This window comes from Artemia franciscana, chromosome 14, assembly GCF_032884065.1.
Source record: "Artemia franciscana chromosome 14, ASM3288406v1, whole genome shotgun sequence".
In the NCBI taxonomy this organism is placed as follows: Eukaryota; Metazoa; Arthropoda; class Branchiopoda; order Anostraca; family Artemiidae; genus Artemia; species Artemia franciscana.
In genome coordinates, this window is record NC_088876.1 from 19,612,209 (window position 1) to 19,636,856 (window position 24,648).

At 35.3% G+C, this 24,648-nt stretch overlaps 1 protein-coding gene across 8 annotated transcripts in view; it reads left to right on the plus strand.

Moving 5' to 3' along the window:
* Positions 1-1,488: 1,488 nt before the first annotated feature.
* LOC136035428 (protein shifted-like) overlaps positions 1,489-24,648 on the plus strand; it is an 89,172-nt gene continuing 66,012 nt past the window's right edge. For 4 of the 8 annotated variants that reach the window (XM_065717229.1, XM_065717231.1, XM_065717233.1 and 1 more), the window contains exons 1-2: positions 1,493-1,559; positions 13,069-13,169. The gene's annotated coding sequence lies outside the window, so the exon portion shown is untranslated. Of the gene's footprint in view, positions 1,560-13,068; positions 13,170-24,648 lie in introns of all 8 variants that reach the window. The other 4 variants (XM_065717232.1, XM_065717236.1, XM_065717234.1 and 1 more) reach the window with 3 other exon arrangements.

Genomic DNA, 24,648 nt, shown 5'->3' on the forward strand with positions numbered 1-24,648 from the left:
AGATCTTTACCATTTACCTAGTAGATCAAAATTCTGAGTAGGTCATTTTGTTCAAAATTGGTGGCAGGTCCAACAAATATCACTCCATAGATGGCATGATTACCCAGACCTTCAGGCAATGTCCATAAGTTATATAAATTGTCAGTTGTTTATAGACAGATTTTAGAGTTGAAAAAGAAACACATTTATTCTTTGGTCTGATTGGCTCAAAGCCATCAACAATCGATTTCATGATGTCTGATTTTTTTTTTTTTTTTTTTTTTTTTTTGAAGACAATAGAACATACCTCTCTTTTATCAAGTACCTAAGGCGAATATTCTAAGAGAGAAAAAAAAAACAGTTACAGCAGAATAGAACATATAGATTGTAAGTTTCTTTTGTTTCTAGTGTTGTATGTGTGCTTTTTTCTTTCTTTATCTCTTTATATTATCACACTCCATTTCCGTAAATCTATTTGCTTGATGATGGGCAATGAAAATGATTCATTCAAAAAGAAAAGTGTAGATTAAGAGAACGTTTTTATTCGAGGGTGTCTACTGAAAGGGGTTCAGGATGGCTTGAGCCCTATGTAAGACCAGAATTATGTTGATTTTTAATTCGCATGAACAAAACTCAGCCTCACTATCCAACCAAAATGTTATAGTAAAATATCATTATAATATAATTGCATAGAACTGCTGTCGATTTGATATTTTTACTGAATATTCAAGTTTCACCAAAGTCTAAATTGCAATGAACTAATTTAATTCTTAAGCAGAAAAAAAAACTGAGAAACTTTTACAAAAGTTCGTACAATAAAACAATAATAAAATTATTTCATTTAAAAGAAGTGAAATGAAGGAGCTGAGCTACACAAAAATTTCATAGCTCTTAGGAAGGACACATAAACACAAAAATAATTAAATGAAATCAAAATAAAGGAATAGAAAGGAGAAGAAAAGTAGGACATCTTACAACTCTTACTGACAAATCTTAGACAAAGACAAATTGCAGCATTGCAATGGAAAAAAAAATCTACACATAGTTCTCAAAAAATCATACACTTTTTGTACTTATGAGTGCGTTTCTTCCGCCTTTTTGGCTGTACAATGTCATAGCCTTAAGGAAAATGGGAAATATTTCCGTGGGGAGAGGGGCCTGATGCCTTAAATCAGGGTGGTTTAGGCCTAAAATCTCTTATTCCAGCTAAGAGGGGATTCTTCCTTGATTAGTAGGTACGATTAAAAGGATCCTATCATAAATAAATGATTTTGTTGAACTTCTGATGTCAATATCTGTTTTCAGGAATTTAATCGTAGCAACCCTAAGAATAATAAACAAAAGTGATGATGAATAAAAAATCCACGGCTGTCAGCTCATATTACCCAAACACCTGTTTTGAAAAAGCCCATATCAAAAGGTGCGAAAATTGAGATGTTAATTTGGTCCTGCCTATTTTGCCGCTGTTGGCTCAACTGTTTCTGCTCCTGCTGCTGAACGAAACACTTCACTCAGTATCAAGTTGTCACTCCTTTCGTTTACTTCTAATAAATGAAATAATAAACAGGAACAAATTGAAGGTTTGTCTGTTTTGTTTACCTCTTGTCAAAATTAAAAAGAACATCATTAAAACAATTTTGATACTTGTGTATTATTCAGAACACACTTAATAAGTGAAGTTAGTCGTGAGACAAACTACGATGTAGGTACATTTTAATTAAATATTTGGTACTTGTTCATTATTCAATTCAGAACAAACTCAAGAATTTTGCTGAGAAAATCCGGTTTTATAGCCACAAAGACAAAAATCAATTTAGTTTGCTACGCATAGTGATAGAAGATAGTGTTTGAACATGGATTTGGAAATGAAGATTTGGGATTTGCCGAAGACTGAAAAAAAGAGGCCATTATATTTTTCCAGGATAAGGGATTCTTTGCCTACAACAAAAGAGTGCGTCAATGGAAACAACATGACTTTATACTCTTACGAGAAGGAACATTTTTGGAAGTGTAACAATAGCTTTATCGAAAGTTTGGGCTATATATTTGCACATTAGGGGGGATGGAGTGCATTACATTTTAATTAAATATTTGGTACTTGTTCATTATTAAGTTGACTCAATTCAATTCAGAACCTAACTTCACTTATTGAGTGTGTTCTGAATAATACACAAGCACCCAATATATTTTTTACTGGAAGTAAGGAGCAAAAATAAAACGGGAAGTTGTTCCGTGTACTCTGGTTGCCCCCTCTTCAGTCTTTCGCTTGTTACGCTAAAGTTTTTTTGGTGCTTTTGAAAAGCTTCTTAACACAATTTAACGGGCCCTTCTGTTTCAGCAGTCGTCCTTAAAGAACTGGAACATAAAGTCAAACTTTAACATAAAGAGCGGAGGGTTGAGGAGGTGGTAGCGCCCCTCATTCACGGAACTATTTCTGTCTACTTTAACTTTTAATGCTGCTCCTCACTTTCAGTTGATAAAAAAAATGGGGGTACCGGCCCTATAAAACCCCTGATTTTTTGCTTATAAATTGTATATGTTAATTATTGTAAATTGATTAGTAGCATCCCACCTTTGCACTTTTTCTGCTTGAGAATTAAAATTTTTGACTGTAATTAATTAGTTTTGGACAATGTTTGAATGTTTAGTCAAAACTTTTGAAGAACAGTAGTTTATTGACTAAATCAATAATTTATTAATAAATTATTAATAAAATGTTTACAACAGAATTTTAGGTAGACGGAATGGGGTATAATTATTCATTTGGATATAAATTTTTGCAATTGCCTTTCAAGGCTCATGACACTCCACCTCGCCTTTTCCACCTCTGTGCCGGTAGGCAGGTAAATTGTAAAAAATATGCTGCTTAGAAAAAGATTTTCGCAACGGTGGTAGAGCAAGGTCCCTAGTACCAATAACAAAGTTGTTGAGCAAAAACTCTAGGAAATTCCCCTCCCCCTTTTATTAAAATGCACTCTATATTTGACTGTAGGCTGAATGATAGTAGGATATGCAGGCATTAAAAAGTACTTTTTGAAGCATATGCCCCTTCCCACTTACAAAGTAACCCACTGTCCCTCCCTTATAATAATTAAGGTGCACTTACACATCACTGTGTAGAATTTTGTGAAATAACGAACCTTGAAAATCAATGTCAGAAAGTTTTTTTCGGTAAATTTTTCGCAGCTCATATTGAACTTGAGAATTTAAAGTGCCGAAACCCTATAGGCAAGTGTATTCTCCTGATGAGCCCTTGTGTTGGGTTGTGCCTCTGAATTATTTGTCTTTACTGTTTTTATATTGTTTGGTAAATGACGACTTATACTTATTGACGACATGACTGCCTGTCCATGGATTATTCTTTATGGTTGATTGTGTATGGCTATGCTGTTTGACCTATGTGAGTGTATGGATAAGTAGGGTTAAGGCCTCATTCAAGTGCTGGTCTATATTAATCACTAATTTAGGAAAACAGTCTTCCTTTTCTCCTTCTGTCCCTTTTTTTTATGTGTTTGTGCTGTTGCATCGGTGATTTCTCTTTTCGTTATATTATCATTTTCGTATTATTGGCATAAAACCAATAAAGTGAACATACCACTCGGCGCCCTTTTTATGTTCTTTACGAACATATTAATCGCTTCTATCGCAAATTTAAATTTAAGCAATTTTTGAGCTCTTCAAAATGACCAAAATATGGGGTATAAAAAGGCTTAAAACATTGGTCTCAAACTTTCAGTTTCATGATAAATCCATTTTTTAGTGTTATATAATCCACAATCACTGTTTTCGCATGATTAACTTGGATAAATAAATTTTATTCTGCCATTTATGTCGCCGAATCTTCAATTACATGCGTTTTCGGTCATTTTCGACAAAATACTCACGTCTATACTACGTCTTCTCAGCGCCAAAATTATTTATAGTTAGGTCAAAAAGTGCTTAAATCTGAATTTACGATAAAAGCAATTATTATATTTGTAAAGAACAAAAAAAAAAAAAAAAAAAAAAAATACATCGAGTGGTATGTTCACTTTATTTGTAAGTCAATAATATGAACTGCGAAAAATTTACCGTTTTTCTCCAAAAAGAAGGGAGATATCGCCCCGCAGTACCCTTGTTCAGGTTTCGTACTTATGTGTTTTAGCGACCACACCATACAAGTGAAGATATGTTAATCATAATGAGATAGATCAAAATATGATAAAAATATAATATTTTGGTTACAAAATTATGGAAAACACAACAGAGAATTATGGTAAGTATGCCGTCCAGAACGCATTAGCCTATATTAAATACCTAACCCAACCACCTCTATATATGAAATATTCAATTAAAATACACCTGCATAATTACCATTTATTTCGCTCAGGCTAAGCTGATTATCTCCCAGTGAACAAAAAAAAACTGGTTTCATTACAGATCAAGAATAAAGTGTGGTCGCTATATCAAGTTTAGTTTAAAATAAGGAAAATGAAAAATTAACTCCTATCCTCCTCCCTCCATGCCTGTTTCTATATTTATGAGAAGGGTGATGGAGATTCAGACAATTTGGGCATTGAAATGAGCTCTTTTGGGCATTTGACGCTTAGCTTCTGATGGGTAACATTAAGCTTAATGAATTCTATATATTTCGAATTAGCATAAAAAGCCGGTTTTTATGTATTAATTGTTATCAAATTCCCTTTTTAGAGTCTAGTTTATTATTGGCCCGAGCTGCAACTTACTTATAAACCACGAACTGTTTGGTAGAATTTTGTATTAAAGGCTTTTCACGAGACTATCAACAGGTGAACCATGATAATAAAATAAGAGCTTAAGTTGTGGTAAAATAGGTATTTTTAAGATCTTATTTTCTAAGGCTTATAAGATAGGTCTTTTACTTAGTTCCGGCTTCTTCACTTTTGGCTTTTTACTTAGTTTCGGTTTGTTTCTACTTTCGTTGGTTTTAGATCTTGAAAACATAAATACAATGATTTTAGCATCTTAAAAACCAACCGTGTGTAGTGGAATCTAATGGAAGCAATCGTGTTTGCTATGAAAGGATTTTTTTCATTGGGGATTCATAGATAACTAGAGTACTGTAGCTCTTTCGACACTTTCAGCACCCATTCGATGTTCTTTCCAAATCTAATACTCGCTGACAAGACAATTGTCTCCAACGCCCCTCCTCCACTGTTGCCTAGATTTAGTTCTAGGCTATTTGTTTTGTAGGCTTACACCTAGAGAGAATTTCATGCAAGTAAGTTTAGTGACTTCCTGACGTAATTGAATAAAAAAACAAGTTTTTTCAACTGAAAGCAAGGAGAAACATTAAACCTTAAAACGAACAGAAATTATATTGTATATTAGGGGGTTTATCCCCTCGTCAATACCTCTCTCTTTACGCTAACGTTTGAATTTTGTTCCAATTCTTTAAGAATGGCCCATGAATCACAAAGGCCGTTTAAATAGAATAAACAGCTGTTTTAAGAGTACTAAAAAAAACTTTAGCGTAAAGAGCGAGGTATTGGCGAGGGGTAACTCCCTCATATACGTAATAATTTCTGTTCGTTTTAAGTTTTAATGTCGTTCCTTACTTTCAGTTGAAAAAACTTGTTTTTTATTTAATTTCTGATTGTTTTTTAAATGATGATGGAAAATCTGGCGTCCCCTTCATGTAAAATTCTTTTCCCCCATGAAAAATTCCTCCAAGGAAAGATTCTCCCATGTAACCTCCTCCCCGCGCCCCCCTCCCACCAGAAAAAAATCCCCCTGAAAACGTCCGTATACTTTCCAATAACCAATACTATTTGTAAATGGGCAAGTTTCATAATTTCCAATCCTTCTTCCGGGACTGTGGGGGATTAAGTCATCCTTAAAGACATAACTATTAGATTTTTCGACTATGCTGAACAAAATGGCTATCTCAAAATTTTGATCAGGTGAATTTGGTAAAAAATAATCGTGGGAGGGGGCCTAGTTACCCTCCAATTCATTTGGTCACTTAAAAAGGCCACTAGAATTTTTAATTTCCGTTTGAATAAGCCTCTGACAATACTGTAAGACCACTGGGTCGATACGATCACCCCGTGAAAAAAATAAAATAAACAGGCATCCGTAATCTTTCTTCTGACAAAAAAAAAATTCCGCATTTTAGCAGATATAAGCTTGAAACCTCTACAGTAGGTTCTTTTATAAGCTGAATCTGACGGTGTAATTTTCATTAAGGTTCTATGACTTTAGGAGTTATTCCCCCTTTTTTTCGAAAAAAGGCAAAGTTTCTCAGGCTCTTAACTTTTGATAGGTATGACTAAACTTGACAAAACTTTCATATTTGAAATCAACATAAGAATTTGATTTTTTATGCATCTATTGGTATTAAAATTCCGTTTTTAGAGTTTCACGAACTGTTTTGGTTTTTTCCGTGGATTAAAGCTTTCTTTCTAGGATTTAAAGTAGTAATGAACCAACCAACTCGCCATAAATCCCATCTGAAGATTTATGCTCTTATGAGCAGGCAAATAGACGTGAGATTTATTTTGGGAGAGAGCCAGCTTCAAAAAAAAGCCTAACTATTGTGTGAAGCTTATATAAATTGTTAGCACAACCCTTGAATCTTCGAGAGATCCTTTGTTCAAAGGCCCCTGCGTCGATGCATGCTCATGGCCCACTGCCTTCTCTTTCAAAATAATTCTTAAGTTGACTACTATGCCATCATCTTTCGAGTTACGGTTGCTGGCCAATATTTTCTGCTGTATTTAAGAAAAAATAATGCTTTCAATTTTGCAACCAGCAACACGGTCCTAAATCGTGATTGAAGGGGATGCCCCCTCCGTTCATTCCACTTCAGCTGCATGCAAATTTTAATTAACCTTCTTAGAAAGGTTCCGCCAAAAAGCTTAGAAGATGTTAGCACTGTCAGACTTGGAAGTAATTATAAATGGAAAAACAATCAATTTGTTTGTCATTTCTAGCCAGGATCTTTTACCAAATACCATTCGGATTTCGGCTCCGTCATCTATCGTGTTCAGGGTTTTCAGCACCTTTGTTTATAACATATGTCTGACATTTATAAGGAGAAATTATGTATGCAAAAATGATTCTCATGGGTTGCAAGAAAAAGTGTCTTCGTCAAATGTTTTGACCCTTCAAGACGGGCCTCGATTTATTAGAATGGTTAGGCGCAAAAATGCATTCTTAATAAATAGCAATTTTAATAAATATCTACTGTAGCAAATATCAGACTAACATGTTCTAAAAGTCTTCAATAAGAGGGCTTGGAAAACCCCGTGGAAAAAATATCAAGTAAAAAACTGGAAACTATAATTTTTTTTAAGACTCTTGACAAAAATTGTTTGAACGAGCTCTCCATGATAAGTCGCAGCTCATCAATTTAGCACCTTCGGGAATGGAGAATTTGATCATTCAGCACAGCTCCCTGAAATTAAAATCCCTTTCAGGGGCTTAAATATCGATGAAATGATCACTCACCAGTTGAGTTTGCTTACCAATGTCAAATTCATTTGGTAGCTAAGGATTTCAAAAGATAAATTAATGCTTTTGGTTTAACTTTCAAACCTCTGGGGCCTTAAAGATTTATCAAAACTTAGGATTCACTCCCAATCCCAAGATTTTGTTCACTTGGATCGGTGGTGTGTCAACCTTTTGAATGGATAAGCTAAAAACTAAGTAGGAACTCGCAAGCATAAAGGATTAATCCATTGACTGAGAAATGGTGAGGAAACGAAGCGTTCCTGATAAGATTATTATCGATACTTCTAATGATGTACTACATTGAAGGACTGCGCAAAGAATAAAGAAAAATTATAAAATTTTGGAACTTCTTATATTATTTACGGAGAAGTCCCCTTTTAGTTATAATAATTTATAACTATATTTCAGTGTGCACCACTTATGTGGTTGACCACTTCTAAAGGAAACAGAAAGCGAAAGAGAAAGCGGTGTCCCACGAGCATGCATCCATGCAGGGGCCTTTCAACCAAGGCTCTCTCGAAGACTCAAGATTTTTGCGAATAATTTATATATACTACATACAATTCTTATGTTCTTTTTCAAGCTTGACCAAGTAAAAATTCCAAAATAAAACTCATGCCTATTTGCCCAGACACAAGAGCCATTCAATCCCATCTTCAGCCAGCATGGTTTTATATCATTTATTATTTATAATTTTGCAGTCTCCTCTCTAAGACAAAAATTTTGTCTTAACTAACGTTCGAATCCAAGTTACCTTGGCCACAAGCGAATATTTTTACGTTTGTTCCATCAGGCATCGTATAAAAGTGTTTGTTTTATAGTTCTTGCTGCGCAAAATCACCCATTTGTGTTGTTTATCTATGCAAAGGGGAGCATACAAGGGGGCGGCGGGATTGATGACGTTTTATTTCACTGTTATCAAAAGTGCATATACTGATAAATTTGGAAGTAAACGAACATCGAAAAACGGTTAAAAAATGGCTCATAAATGTAACAAGTTTATTTGACAAAAGTACAAAATATAAGACAGTGAGAGTTGAGGAAAACGAGTTTAAAAAATCTAATGAAGAAATTATACAAGGGTTATCCGGCCAAAAATTGAATGCCATTTTTGGCTGCCCTCCCCCCCCCCCCCCCGGCAATAGCAAAAATTTGGATCTTTTTGACCCAGAGAGCGATCCCTGAAAGCCAATTACACATCAAACACCAACAAATTCCTCTTTTCCGTTATATAACATATACTAAAAAAATTTCCATTTGCAATCGATGCCTTTTTGTAAAAATAATAATAATAGTAATAATAATAATACGTTGAAAGCATATAGTTCATTACTATTGGCAACGATAGAGCGTTAGCTCTGATCATATGTGTTCTTATTCCAACAATCTTTGATGGGTAACTTTGAACTTGATAAATTTTACACATTTGAAACAAGCATAACGTGGGTATCGTGTATGAAAGTTTTTGACAGTTTCACACTTCTGAGATTAATTGTCAAAAACTGTTTTTGCTAAGTAGTTCTCAAAGGGAAGATAAGCAGACGAATGTAGGTCAGAAGGCTCAAGATTATTGGACATCAGTTGCTCTACTGACCTTTTCTTTGAGAACCGCAACCGCTCTTTGGCAATAGCTCAAAAGTAAGAAACTGTCAGATAATCTCAGAAGTATGAAATTGTCTGATAGGATTCTTAAGCGTTGCAGTGGCTATAAAAAAATCGATATTTTTTATAACTATCTTTTTTCATGCTAGTGTTTATTGTATATTGTTTACTCTTGACTAGATAATATTTTATTGCAAAGGCCCGCAGGCCATAATATCACATGAAGTACAACTACAAACAAAGTTCGAAGAAAAAACAAAGCTTCAAATAAAAAACCAAAAAAAGAAAAAAAACACAACAAGGTTAATATTTTGAACCGACAAACAACAACCATAATAAAGCTCAACCTATACGAAGAAACTTACACAACTGTTTAATAGCATACGTATTCCTCTCAGACATCTGCTCAATTAACCAACACTCACTCTCAGACACTTCCAAAAGATTGATTCTGTAACTCAAACAGCTCTTCACACTCATATACAAAATAAAAGAAATTCTCATTCGCACATGGGGTAAAAGTAGGTTCCGGCCTCCAACCTAAACTTTCTCAAAAAATTTCTTGTCTCTCCTAAATCCAAACTAGAGTCTCAGTTTACTTACCGTCCATTGCTAGGAATAGTGTAACCAATTCCACCAATACAGCGCCAATGTATTTCTGTAAAAAGGAAAAAGCCTTAAAACATTAAATGTAATTTCTTCCTTTTCATTAGCCATAATTGAAAACTGAGCATTTCTCGTTTAATAAGTACTTTAGAAATGTTATTACTAGTGACTTCCTCTTAGGTTCCAAATGATGAAACGTAAATTTTACGAAGGCGTTTAGGGAATTAGTAACTGCGTAAAAGGAGTGAGCTCGTTAAAAAATAAAAAAAGTTTTAGGTCTAACAATTAAAACTAAGGCTGCACCGTTTGTTTGAAAGTAATATATTGGATATCATCCTCGTGGGAGGACAAAAAAGAGTAACCTGGCTTCGCATTGAATAAGTTGGTCAATCACTTTAGTTTACTTAAAATAAACAAGAATGTAAACTTATTTCTGGTTATAGAACAATTTTTAGCTGACCAATCATTGAACGTTACATTCTTACATCAAATATCCTTTCCTTACGTTAAGTTAAGTGATGTTGAGTCATAACACAAATCCTTAAATGAGGTTTTATGCTTTTTCCTAACCGAACCCCCCCCCCCTGGATCTTGAGAAAATTTTCTATTTTATCCTGTATCCTTCATCTTGAATCGAAAAAGAAACATTACACCACCTCCAGCCTTTTCCTGTATTGACACACCTGGTTGATCCCGCCGATCTGTGTGCTGGCTAGCGGTGGTCTAGCCATAATATTCACTTTTCCTTTTCACATTTTTTCCATTAGCCGTTATGAAGTTCAAAGGTTTTTCTAATGCTCAATTTTGTTTTCTCTGCCAATTTTGAAACCATTCTTTTTTTAGGCTGTTCTAGTTGAGCTAACACTGGGCCACCAGTGGAATATTTGAAACTGCCTTTTTTTATTTCATTGACAACACTATTTACCCCCCATCCCCAGCGGAAAATACCTCTCCGGAAAATACCCCAGTGTAAAATAAGGCTTTCCATATTTGAGAATTTTATTTGAGTTTTTTTCCATAGAGGGAAGGAATTTTGCTACTTGTGTATTATACGCCGCTCAAGCTTACGCTGTATAAAACTCGAGAACAAACCGGTTTCTTCCTTAGTTTCTTTCAGCTTAGCGTGAGACAAGACAAGTGACAGAATAAATGGGATATATATAATTTGCTCCGTACATTTGCACATAAGGGGGGGGGGGTAAAGTATTTGGACAGTTTGGAGTCGGAAAACAAATCTTAGTTCATAATATGCACAATAATTCTACCTAACACCTTTTGCATGCAGACCTGCTATTGAGAATTTTATTTGAGTTTTATTTTTTATTCTCCATAGGGGAACAAATGTTGCTACTTGTTTATTATACGCCACACTTTTTTCCGTAGAGGGAAGGAATTTTGTGTATTATACGCCACTCAAGTTTACGCTGTATAAAACTTCGTTAGTTTCTTTTAGCTTACCGTGAGACAAGACAAAGACAAGTGACAGAATAGGTGGAAATTATATAATTTGGGATATATATTTGCACATAGGGGGGAAGGGGTAAATTATTTGACGTTTTGAAGTCAGAAAACAATTCTGAGTTCATAATATGCAGAATAATTGTACCCAACACGTTTTGCATGCAGACCCACTATACTTTACCCCCCCCCCTCCCCCCGGAAAATCCCCCGTGGAAAATAAGCCTTTCCAAATTTGAAAATTGTATTTGAGTTTTTTTTTTTCGTACTAATTTGCACTAATTTACAAGTACGCTGTTGGCGCTAATTTACAAAAATGTATGGAAGACAATGATTTTTTATATTAAATAACTTCAAAGATGAAATACTATTTTTGATATCGAGGGAGGACATTTACCTCCCCCCTCCTGCCACCCTCTACTAATCTGTGTTCCGGACAATTTTAGAGGATGAACAAGAAAAAGATTTCCTAGTCGGTAAAATGACGTAAAAATAATGAAGAGTCTCAAGGTAGAATCATGCAATAGCTTTTGTTGCATAAAACACACAATTTCGGCAACAATTTGGCCGTGAAAATACGAAAGGTTTAAGTGACATTTTCTAAAGTGTTCAAGAGAAGCAAAAACTGTTTTGAAAATATGCCTCCACGTCTCTCTATAGCTCCAATTGTGCCTCTCTGGCCAACGCAGGGAAGGTGGTCCTTCGCTCAATAAGCCCATCAGTGATGCTACTGCAAAACTGAACATAGAAATTACATTAACATATTTGACGGATTTAGAAAAGGGAGCTTTCTTAACATAGCAAAGGGGAAAAAACTTACTTTACAGAGGGTTTAGTTCCAATTTAAAACATGTTGATCACTAAGTGTCAAAGCTGTTACTGAACTTTCACAAGGATATAATACAAAAAAAAAAAAAAACATTAAAGCAGGGATTAAACTTTTATCATTCGATTTAAATATTCCATAACGAGGTGGCTAATTAGCTGCCCTGTTACGATGGCTTATCGCCTTAACACTACCTAACTAGGTAGTATCGCTTCATGCAAATCGGTGTATACAAATTTTATCTACCTAGTCTCCGTCAAACTTGAACAACCCAGTTTTGACTAACTATGGTTTCTGAAACAGAACAAAGATAGCAGTTTTTGGTTTTAATTGGCTGTCAGTAAATATTTTGCTAAAAAGCCCCTTTTGATTTCAATAATCAACTTCCTAGATGATTTATTCGCTTGAATTTACGTGCTAAACCAGAAAAAAAATCGCTTGATTCCAGAAAAAAAAGATAAAACACTTGGGCTGGCCTCCCAGCCTGTAAGATTTGTTTTCCTATCATACTTGATTTGTAGAGAATATTCGATAAGATGGGTTCGGGATCAGGCGTCGTTTAATCGTTTTCCAATGGAAGCATGGATCCATTCCCATATCGACCAAAAATAGATTAATTCGAGTAACGACGGCAAAGTAAATCGAGGTTCTGTGTGGCTTCAAGGTTAGAATACCATTCCCACTAATTCCCTACTAATACTTGAATTCTGCAAGAAAATGGGACATAGAAGAAGCGAAAAAAGCGGCCAAATTTAGACGAATTAGTCTCTAAGATCTTTTTTTCCTATTAGCTTTGATTCGTAGAGAACACTCCATATTGGGAATCAGTCGTCTTATAGTTTCTTTTTGATGGAAGGACGAGTCCTTTTTCATATCATCAAAAACTATATTAAGTCGTAAAAAATTAAAATTTTTATTATTTTTTCATATTTTAAGATTTTTTATATTCTTAAGATTAAATTGAGATCTCATCTGTATTGTTCAATTTCGATTGTTTTATGTTTATTTCTTTTTACTGTTGATTTTCGAGTTTGATGCTCTCGTAAAAATCTTATTTTGATATTCTTTGGTAATGATATATCTCAGACTTCAATAGTTTAAGAAAGTTATTATTTTTATTACAGACACAGCCTTAACATTCTGTCCTGTGGAATGCATATAAAGGAGTATTTTTAGAAGTGAAGTTACCTGTAAACAAATCCTTAAATTTCATATCAAGAACGAGGTATGTTTTCTTTTGTACAGGCTACACATAACTATTTTCAGGGATACCACCTGGGACAGGAGAGGGGCTGGTTTAACTATGACATCTCGCACGATTGCATGATTTTGTTTCGAGGGAAGAACCTAAAAAAATGATAATAATAATAATACCATGCCGATTGAAAAAAAAAATAGTAGGCCTAAAACCCTTAACGAATTTTATTTATTTTTTACTTATAACCCACGAAATACAATGAAAATATTGTGGAGCGAACAAAAAAAGCCATAAACATACTATTCTATAATGCAACACAAACAAATTAACTCGATTGAAAAATGGCCTAAGAGGGTCAAAAACACCAATCACTTGCTGAGTTATAAAACATTCCCCAGGGGTCATCGTATCGACCAAGTGGTCCTAGAATGTTGCAAGAGGGCTCATTCTAACGGAAATGAAAAGTTCTAGTGCCCTTTTTAAGTGACCAAAAAAGTTGGAGGGCACCTAGGCCCCCTCCCACGCTCATTTTTTTCCCAAAGTCATCGGATCAAAATTTTGAGATAGCCATTTGGTTCCGCATAGTCGAAAACCATAATAACTATGTCTTTGGGGATGACTTAGCCCCCACAGTCTCTGGGGGAGGGGCTGCAAGTTACAAACTTTGACCAATGTTTACATATGGTTACTGGGAAGTGTACCGACGTTATCAAGGGGATTTTTTTGGTTTGGGTGTGGGGTTCAGGGGAGGGGGCTATATGGGAGGATCTTTCCTTGGAGGAATATTTCCTGGGGGAAGAGAAATTTAATGAAAAGGGTGCAGGATTTTCTAGCATTACTATTAAAAAAAAAAACAATGAAAATATAAACATGAAAAAGTATTTTCAATTGAAAGTAAGGAGAGGCATTAAAACTTGAAACGAACAGAGATTATTACGCATATGAGGGGTTCTAAAAATACTTTAGCATAAAGAGCGAGGTATTTAGGAGGAGATAAATACTTCGCTCTTTATGCTAAAATTTTTTTAAGTAATTTCAACTATTTATTCTACAGCCTTTCTGATTCAGGGGTCATTCTTAAAGAATTGGGACAAAACAAGATTTAGTGTGAAGAGCGAGGTATTAACGAGGGGACCAACCCCCTCATATATATAATCAAAAATATAAGAATATAAAAGTTTGTTACGTAAGTAAATTCTTAAGTTACGTATATTTTTTACTAATAAAAACGTTCGTTAAAAATTAAAAGATCTAGTTGCCTTTTTAAGTAACCGAAAAATTGGAGGTCAACTAGGCCTCCTTCCCCACCCCTTATTTCTCAAAATCGTCTGATCAAAACTAAGAGAAAGCCATTTAGCCAAAAAAAGAATTAATATGCAAATTTCATTTTAATAATTTATGTACGGAGAGCCAAAATCAGACATGCATTAATTCAAAAACTTTCAGAAATTAAATAAAAAAAACAAGTTTTTTTTTAAATGAAAGTAAGGAGCGACATAAAAACTTAAAACGAACAGAAATTACTCCGTATATGAAAGGGGCTTTTTCTCCTCGACACCCCGCTCCTTGCGCTAAAGTTTGATTCTTTCTCGCAACTCTACTTTTTAAAACAATAAAAAACTTTAGCTTAAAGAGCGGGGTGTCGAGGAGGAAAAGCCTCTTTCATATACGGAGTAATTTCTTTTCGTTATAAGTTTTAATGTCGCTCCTTACTTTCATTTCAAAAAACTTGTTTTTTTTTATTTAATGTCAAATTTAGAAGCGATACTATGGTTCAGGTACCAACGAGGCAAACGCAGCAGATATTTTCAGTACTAAAAATATCCTGAGCGTATTTTCTTCATACCCTTCTTGCGAAGGAGGAAAGCAAAACCAGAAAGATAAAATACAGCAGGGGCACACAAACTAGAATAAAGACGGCATAGTCCTTTTCGGTTAAACCGACCAGGATTGAGTGAAACTGTTCCGTAATCAACCCGCGTACAGCACATTGGACGTAATAACGGAGCAAGTTGACGAAAATGACGTGAAAAAAGATAGTCATGACCATTCAGTACTGGCTGAACATGGTATAGTTGAAGAACTCAAGCAAAGAGGCAATGCTGGTGGAGGACTCCCAAAACACAAAAACTCACATTTGACAGCATTAATTGAAAGGCTTACAGCAGACAGTATGTAAATAGCGACGAAGACCACACTGCCTTTTCATAACAAACACCAAAAACAAGAAGAACAATAGGGAATTTCTCAATGGGACCCAAACTAGAATGAATGTTTCGACCCTATGTCCAAGAGCCGTTCTCATCAATAAAAAAATATATAAGAAGAAAAAACTTACAACAGGATAAAATCAATAAAACTAAAATGAAAAATTTTTCAAAACAGTCCCAGCATCCTTACCTCAGCGAATTTCAACCAGGACTGATAAATAAAATGTGGTGAAACGAGGCAATTCATTATAATGAAAGAGAACGATTTAAAAACAAGTTTTTAAGCCAACCTTTTTTTTTTGGCTGCTGATCTCATAGGTCTATTTGTGACAGGTTCTGTGTTAATATCTATTGTTACTTTTATAACATTTCGTAAGGTCATTTTTAATTAAATTTGTGTATAGAGACAGTATGGCTGAAAGCAGGTCAAAGTTGGTAATTAGACTTTCGTTTGTTTGGCTAAGAAGCAGAACATCTTTAGCATAGGCAACGTGACTAATGCCTAAATGCCTAAAATGTGACATTTCGTGGAAAGGTCATTCCTCCTCTTAGATTAAGTGAGACGATCTGGCATGTCTTTGTTTTTCTGGGGGGGGGGCGAAGTTTGTCATTTTCATTTTAACAAGATACCGATTCACTAAAAAAAGATATTTATGAATTGTTGTAAAACATTTTTAAATTTGGATTTTTTTTCCTGGGGGGAGAGTAATTGCAACATCCGAGCATCATTTAGAGCGTTTACTTATGAAAATCGGCAAACCTTAAAAACCTAAAAATTTTATGAGCGAAACGGGCCCAAAGCCCCGTCTCTGCCTTCCTTTCTCTTGAAAGAAAGTTGGAATGACCTCACTATGAAATAAATAATAACTGTAATAATAACTATAATAAATAATAACTGTAATAACTGTAGTAAGGAGCGACCCGGCTCAATAGTAACCAGAACCCTAAAAAATGGAATTTTTATACCAGTAGCTGCATCAAAAGAATCACATTTTAATGCTGATTTTAAATATATAAGTTTCATCAAGTTTAGTCTTACCCATCGAAAGTTACGAGCCTGAGAAAATTTGCCTTATTTTAGAAAATAGGAGGAAACACCCCGTAAAAGTCATAGGATCTTAACGAAAATTACACCATCAGATTCAGCGTATCAGAGAACCCTATTATAGAAGTTTCAAGCTGTTATCTACAAAAATGTGGAATTTTGTATTTTTTACCAGAAAGCAGATCATGGATCCGTGTTTATTTGTTTGTTTGTTTGTCTTTTTGTTGTTGTTTTTCCCCAGGGGTGATCGTATGGACTCTCTTGTCCTAGAATGTTACAAGAGGGCTCATTCTAACGGAAATGAAAAGTTCTAGTGCCCTTTTTAAGTTACCAAAAAAATTGGAGGGCACCTAGGCCCCCTCCCACACTAATTATTTTTCCAAAGTCAACGGATAAAAATTCTGAGATAGCCGTTTTATTCAGCGTAGTCGAAGAACATTATAATTATGTATGTCTTTGGGGACGACTTACTCCCCCACAGTCCCCGTGGGAGGGGTTACAAGTTGAAAACTTTGACCAGTGCTTATATATAGTAATGGTTATTGGGAAGTGTACATACGTTTTCAGGGGGATTTTTTGGTTGGGGAGAGGTTGAGAAGAGGGAGACATGCTGGAGGAACTTTCCATGGAGGAATTTGTCATGGGGGAAGAAAATTTCCATGAAGGGAGCGCAGGATTTTCTAGCATTATTTAAAAAAACACAATGAAAAAATAAATATGAAAAAGTTTTTTCAACTGGAAGTAAGGAGCAGCATTAAAACTTAAAACGAACAGAAATTATTACACATATGAGGGGCTCACCTCCTCCTAATACCTCGCTCTGTACGCTAAAGTATTTTTAGTAATTTCAACTATTTGTTAGGTACTGACGTGGGGGAAAACCCCTCATATATGTAATAAAAATATGAGAATACAAAAGTTCGTTACGTAAGCTAATTTATAAGTTACGTATATCTTTTGCTAATAAAAACAGTCGTAAAAAATTAGAAGTTTTAGTTGCCCTTTTAAGTAGCCAAAAAATCGGAGGGCAACTAGGCTTCCTCCCGCGCTCCTTTTTTTCTCAAAATCATTCGATCAAAACTATGAGAAAGCCATTTAGCCAAAACAAATAAATATGCAAATTTTGTTTTAATTATTCCTCTGCGGAGAGCCAAAATCAAAACATGCATTGATTCAAAAACGTTTAAAAATTAAATAAAAAAAAGTTTTTTTTAACTGAAAGTAAGGAGCGACATTAAAACTTAAAACGAACAGAAATTACTTCGTATATGAAAGGGGCTGCTTCCTCATCAACGCCCCGCTCTTCACGCTAAAGTTTTTTACTGTTTTAAAAAGAAGAGTTGAGAAAAAGTGTCAAACTTTAGTGTAAAGAGCGGGGCGTTGATGAGGAAGCAGCCCCTTTCATATACGAAGTAATTTCTGTTCGTTTTAAGTTTTAATGTCGCTCCTTAATTTAAGTTAAAAAAACTTGTTTTTTTTTATTTAATAGTAACAAGGCCCAGCCAGTGTGAACTGTATCCATGGAATAATTCTGACATTATAAAAATATCAAAGGATTATAGCCAATTGTTGTAAATAATGCCTTAACAATCCTTCGCTCCATAGATTTTGCATACACAATGTATGCGCACAAATATCTAAGCTGTAATGATTAGTTACGCTAAAAGAACTATTGAAAACACTCAATAGAAATCATTAATAATAACAAAATTGCCTGAGGGTTCTATTTTTGTCTAAAAATTGGCAAGGTGTTAAAGGACAAGAAGCTTCAACAATATATGATCCCCGGAGCTTAGAGTGCACGGTTGTCAACAATATCCATTTATAGATATGTAAAACAGATCTCAGCAAGTCACTAACTCATCGCTTCAAGATCCTTGTTGAACGAAAATCTAAATCCTGTCATAGCGATTTACATTTAAAAAGCAGTAGTCTGCCAAACCCGTATGTCACGATTGTGTGTAATGATGAAGATATAGATGGTTTCAAGTACTGGGTGCCCTATTTGGTCTCTGGGCTGGGCTGGACCATGAGTAGCTGTTGCTCTCGGGTGCACCCGGGTTATTTAATGCACATACTTTGAATTGTTGATTATATGTCGGTCTGATGATGGGTTTTCTGTACAGCATATAATTTGAAACATTTTAGCAGTACCAAGGCAAGAATTCATATTGGTTTTTAATGTAAAAAATAATATATGTTGTAGCGTTGTAGCACATTTGAGTGGAGCTGCTGAAGCTCAGCTGAGGAACCAATATCGTGAAATGCTCAGTTTTTTTTATATTTATTGGCCCTTGAACTATTCAAAATATCTTGCTTTAGTAAATCCAGTCGTATACTCTTTCCTTGATGCTGTAATAAATAGTTTATTGTGCTTATTGGTTAACCCAGAGGGAATTTTAATAGCACGTTTTTCATTTTCGAATATCTGGTTCGATCCCTGTGTCTTAGGTTATAATAAAAGAAAGGTTAAGATGGCTATCCCGCTTTTTATGGATGAAGGCTCAGCTTAGTAATTACAAGACCCAGGTACGAACCGAACTGGAACAATACGCTGCAGGGCAAACGCAAGGATCTCAGTAGTTAAGAAGTGTCATTAGTCCAACCCAATCAAACATGAAAAACATACAAGGATTGTACATATTAAGATTTCTTATGGAGAGTGGCCCCGAAGACTCGCCTGTCAGCGCCTGGTTTTGTTAGAATAATGAAAAAAAGGAAGCAATAACGTTAGGCTGATGAAATAATCTCATTTATAGTCTCATCTAGCATGAGATTTTACAAATGGCGAAGACAAAACCAACATTGCCTAATCAAGCAAATCAATCCAACATCAACATTACCTTATCGGTAAAATGACACAAAGAAAAATGAATGTTATCATAGCTTATAGCATAGATTCCTTATATATAATTAAATAATTTTTTTTAAACTTAAAGTAAGGAGCGACATTAAAACTTAAAACGAACAGAAACTACTTCGTATATGAAAGGGGCTGCTCCTTCCTCAACGCCCCGCTTTTTACGCTAAAGTTTGACTCTCAACTCTACTTTTTAAAACAGTAAAAATCTTTAGCGTAAAGAGCTGGGCGTTGAGGAGGGAGCAGCTCCTTTCATATACCAAGTAATTTCTGTTCGTTTTAAGTTTTAGTGTCATACTTTCAGTTTAAAAACTTGTTTTTTTTTAATTTCATTTCTGAACGTTTTTGAATTAACGCATGTTTTGGTTTTGGCTCTCCGCAGATGAATAATTAAAACAAAATTTGCATATTTATTTGTTTGGCTAGATGGCTTTCTCATAGTTTTGATCAAATGATTTTGAGAAAAAAGGAGTGGAGGAGGAGGCCTTGTTGCCCCCTTAATTTTTCGGTTATTTAAAAAGGCAATTAGAACTATTAATTTTTTATGAACGTTTTTATTAATAAAAGATATACGTAACTTACGAATTAGCTTACGCAACGAACTTCTGTATTCGTATGTTTTTATTACGTATATGAGGGGGTTTACCCCCTCGTCAGTACCTCGGTCTTTACACTAAAGCTTAAATTTTGTCCCAATTCCTTAAGAATGACCGCTGAATCACAAAGGCCGTAGAATAAATTGTTGAAATTACTGAAAATACTTTAGCGTAAGGAGCGAGGTATTAGGAGGAGGCGAACCCCTCATATGCGTAATAATTCTTGTTCGTTTTAAGTTTTAATGCTGCTCTTTACTTTCAGTTGAAAAAACTTCTTCATATTTATTTTTTCATTCTTTTAAATAATGTTAGAAAATCTTGGCTCCCTTCATGGAAATTTTCTTCCCCCATGACAAATTCCTTCATGAAAAAGTTTCCCCAACATATCTCCCTCTTCTCAACAGCTCCCTCCCCCAACCAAAAAATCCCCCTGAAAACGTCTGTGCACTTCCCAATAAGCATTACTATATATAAGCACTGGTCAAAGTTTGTAACTTGTAGCCCCTCCCACGGGGAATGTGGGAGAGTAAGTCGTCCCAAAAGACATAGTTTTAAGGTTTTTAGACTATGCTTAATAAAACGGCTATCTCAGAATTTTTATCCGGTGACTTGGGGAAAATAATTGGCATAGGAGGGGGCCAAGGTGCACTCAAATTTTTTGGTCACTTTAGAAGGGCACTAGAACTTTTCATTTTCGTTAGAATGAGCCCTCTCACTATATTCTAGGGCTACGGGTTTATACGATCACCCCTGGGAAAAAAACAACAAATAAACAAAAATTTGAATTTTTTTGAATTTGAAAATTTTGAAAAATAAACAGAATTTGACTGGCAAAAAATTCGAAATTCCACTTTTTGTAGATAGGAGCCTGAAACTTCTACAGTAGGGTTCTTTGATATGCTAAATGTGATGGTGTGATTTTCGACTTTAGGTGCTGACTTTTAGGGGGTGTTTTCCCCTATTTTCTAAAATAAGGCAAATTTTCTCAGGCTCGCAACTTTTGATGAGTGAGACTAAATTTGATGAAACTTACATATTTAAAATCAGCATTAAAATGCGATTCTTTTGATGCAGCTATTGGTATCAAAATTCTGTTTTTTAGAGTGGTCGTTACTATTGAGCCGGGTCGCTCCTTACTACAGTTCGTTACCACGAACTGTTTGAAACGCTGAATTCCCACACTAATGGCTTGCTGTCTTCTATAGCTTTTGTATCAATACAAGAAAATTTACGCTTGACCCATGAATAGGCCAATGGGTCCTGGAATGTCAAAAGTTTTACAAGTTTTCTCCAGATATCCTATATTTTCCGAATAATTTGTCTATTTTTTGAAGTCGTGTCCTACTCCTAAATACGTTCCCCCTCCCCGAAATAAAAATCCCGATTATATGCCTTCTTGTAGCAATGGAAGTTTTTGTCCATATTAAAATAATTCCAAGGGGCCATCAGGACTCTCAAGAAAAAATCAGTTTAGAAAAAACAGATATACCTCAAAGCTAGATAAAGATATTACCCTAATTTCAATAACCGACTTACCTTCCTAAATTTGGCAAAAGAAAAAAGGTAAGCCAAAATGTTGAGTACAAATGCCAAATATGCTGAGCGCTAAGTGTCAAAGATGCAAATGGACTTTCTTGAGAAATCAAACAGTTCGTGGTAATGAACTATAATTAGGAGCGATCCGGCTCAATAGTAATCGAAACTCTAAAAAATAGAATTTTGATACCAATAGTTACATTAAAAGAATCGCATTTTTATGCTGATTTTAAATATATAAGCTTCATTCAAGTTTAGTCTTACCCATCAAAAGTTACGAGCCTGAGAAAATTTGCCTTATTTTACAAAATAGGGGGAACACCCCTAAAAGTCAAAGAATCTTAGCGACAACTTCACCATCAACGTATCAGAGAACCCTACTGTAGAAGTTTCAAGCTCCTATCTACAAAAATGTGGAATTTTGTATTTTTTGCCAGAAGACAGATCACGCATGCGTATTTATTTGTTTTTTTGTTTTTGTTTTTTTTTTCTCAGGGGTGATCGTATCGACCCAGTGGTCCTAGAATGTCACACGAGGGCTCAATCTAACGGAAATTAAAAGTTCTAGTGCCTTTTTTAAGTGACCAAAAACTTGGTGGGCATCCAGGCCCCCTCCCACGCTCATTTGTTTCCCAAAGATACCGGATGGAAATTTTGAGATAGCCATTTTGTTCAGCATAGTCGAAAAAAATAATAATTATGTCTGTCGTGACTACTTAATCCCCCACAGTCCCCGGGGGAGGGGCTGCAAGTTACAAACTTTGACCATTGTTTACATATAGTAATGGTTATTGGGAAGTGTAGAGACGTTTTCTGGGGGACTTTTTCGTGTTTAGGGGAGGTGGGTTTGGTCAAGGGAGGGGGTTACATGGGATGATCTTTTCATGGAGGGATTGATCACGAGGGAAGAGAATTTCCATGAAGGTGCCCTAAGATTTCCTAGCATTATTAAAAAAACAATGAGAAAATAAACGAATTTTTTTTTCTTCTGGAAGTAAGGCGCAGCATTAAAACCTAAAACGAATAGAAATTATTACGTTTACAAGGTGGATTGTCTCCTCCAAAATACCTCACTCTTTACTCTAAAGTATTTTTAGTAATTTCAACTATTTATTCTACGGCCTTTGTGATTTAGGGATCATTCTCAATGAATTGGGACAAAATTCAAGCTTTACTGTAAAGAGTGAGGTATTGACGAGGGGGCTTACCCTTCCCCCATATACGTGACAAAAATATACAAATATAGAAGTTCGTTACGTAAGTTAATTCGTAAGTTACGGATATTTATTACTAATAAAATCCTTCGTAAAAAAATAAAAAGCTCTAGTTGCCTTTTTAAGTATCCAAAAATTGAAGGGCAGCTAGGCCTCTTCCCTCACCCCTTTATTTTATCAAAATCGTCCGATCAAAATGATGAGAAATCTGTTTAGCCAAAAAAAAAATAATATTTAAGTTTCGTTTTAGTTAATCATATGCAGTGAGCCAAAAACAAAACATACATTAATTCAAAAACGTTCTGAAATAAAATTAAAAAAAAACAAGTTTTTTTAACTACAAGCAAGGAGCAAGATTAAGACTTAAAACGAACAGAAATTATTTCGTATGTGAAAGGGGTTGCCTCTTTCTCAACGCCTCATTCTTTACGCTAATGTTTTTTATTGTTTTAAAAAATAGAGTTGTGAGAAAGAGTCAAACTTTAGCGTAAAGAATTAGGCGTTGAGAAGGGGGCAACCCCTTTCATATACGGAATAATTTCTGTTCGTTTTAAGTTTTGATGTTGCTCCTTACTTGTAGTTAAAAAAAACCTTTTTTTTTATTTAATACGAAAGAAAACGACAAAAGGCAAACGTTTTCAAGCAATAGTGACCGCTCATTATTATTCAACTAATCTGCTTCATAATAAGGATGCTATGAAGCAGTATTGCTGAGGCACCTATTCAGGATTTTTATTTTGGAGGGAGTAGTAAAAATAAAAATAGAAATAATTTGAATAAGAAGTGTCTTGAAATTCAGAAAAAAAAAATTAAGGATACCACAGGGGAGTCTTAACACCTCCCCCCTGTCCCGTGCGCGTGCCTCGTTTTGATTTGTGCAAATTTCTATATACGAATTGGATTATTCAGCAGCGGCGGTTCTTGGCTCTCTCGCGCCTTGGACAAAATCCTGACTAGTGCCCCCTTCTCCTGTTTCCCAAACTTCTCAGACCATAATTTTTACGAAACTTCCGTTCTTTTTTAATATATAGTAAATACTTTTTTTATTTTAGGCTCTGAAAAATTATTAATTATCTCGTCCCAATTAATTGCTTCTAATTATTTGCGTTCTATGCTCATTAAGGCTAAATCATTTAGTCACTCCTGGCCCACAGTCGGTCTGACTAGTCGACATTTCTTACTAATCAATGTAAGTGCTGACCCCCCAGCACCGAAGAAGTGACGACAGCCATGAAAAACTTGAAAAATGGATATGCATCTGGAGTCGATAGGATCATGGCAGAGATGCTGAAGACATCCCTTCGAGCCTGCATAACTTTTTGGGCTGCTCTCTCAGTGGCCATCTGCAATTACAAAAAAAGTCCCAAAAGATTGGACCAGGGGCATACTGGTCGTACTCTTAAAGCAGAACGGAGCGTAATCCGTCAATTTTACGTCTGTGTCTAGTAGAACACTAGCCACAGTCACATCACAACGCATAAGAACAGTCCAAGAATCATACTTCAAGGAAGAGTAACACGGCTATCGATCTGGTAGGTCTTGCTCTGATCTTATTTTCATTCTTAGACTAATGGCTGAAGAGTCCAGGGAATGGAACAAAAACACAATATACATACTCTTCACTGATTTTGAAAAGTCATTTGATTCTATTGATCAAAAATGTATAGGAAAGTAAACCCACGGAGTGCCGGATAAACTAAACAAAATGATAATCTCACTCTATGTAGTTAGTGAATGTTGTGTTCGCACAGAATATTGGGATACGCGTTTCTTCAAGTCCTGTGTCAAACAGGGATTTGCCCTATCCCCATTGCGGCTTGTTATTGTTATGGACTACACTCCAAGGCAGTCTTCTGGCTCTGGAGTGAAAATTGATAGCCAACAGATATCTGACCTGGCCTTCGCTGACGATGTTGTTCGTCCCGAAGAAGCGAAACAGCGACCGCAGCTGCTACTCGACGCCATAGATGAAAAGGCCAAAAAAGAGGGGCTTACAGTGAATTTCAGCAGAATAAAGAGCATGGCTAACTTTATTCTCTGCTGAC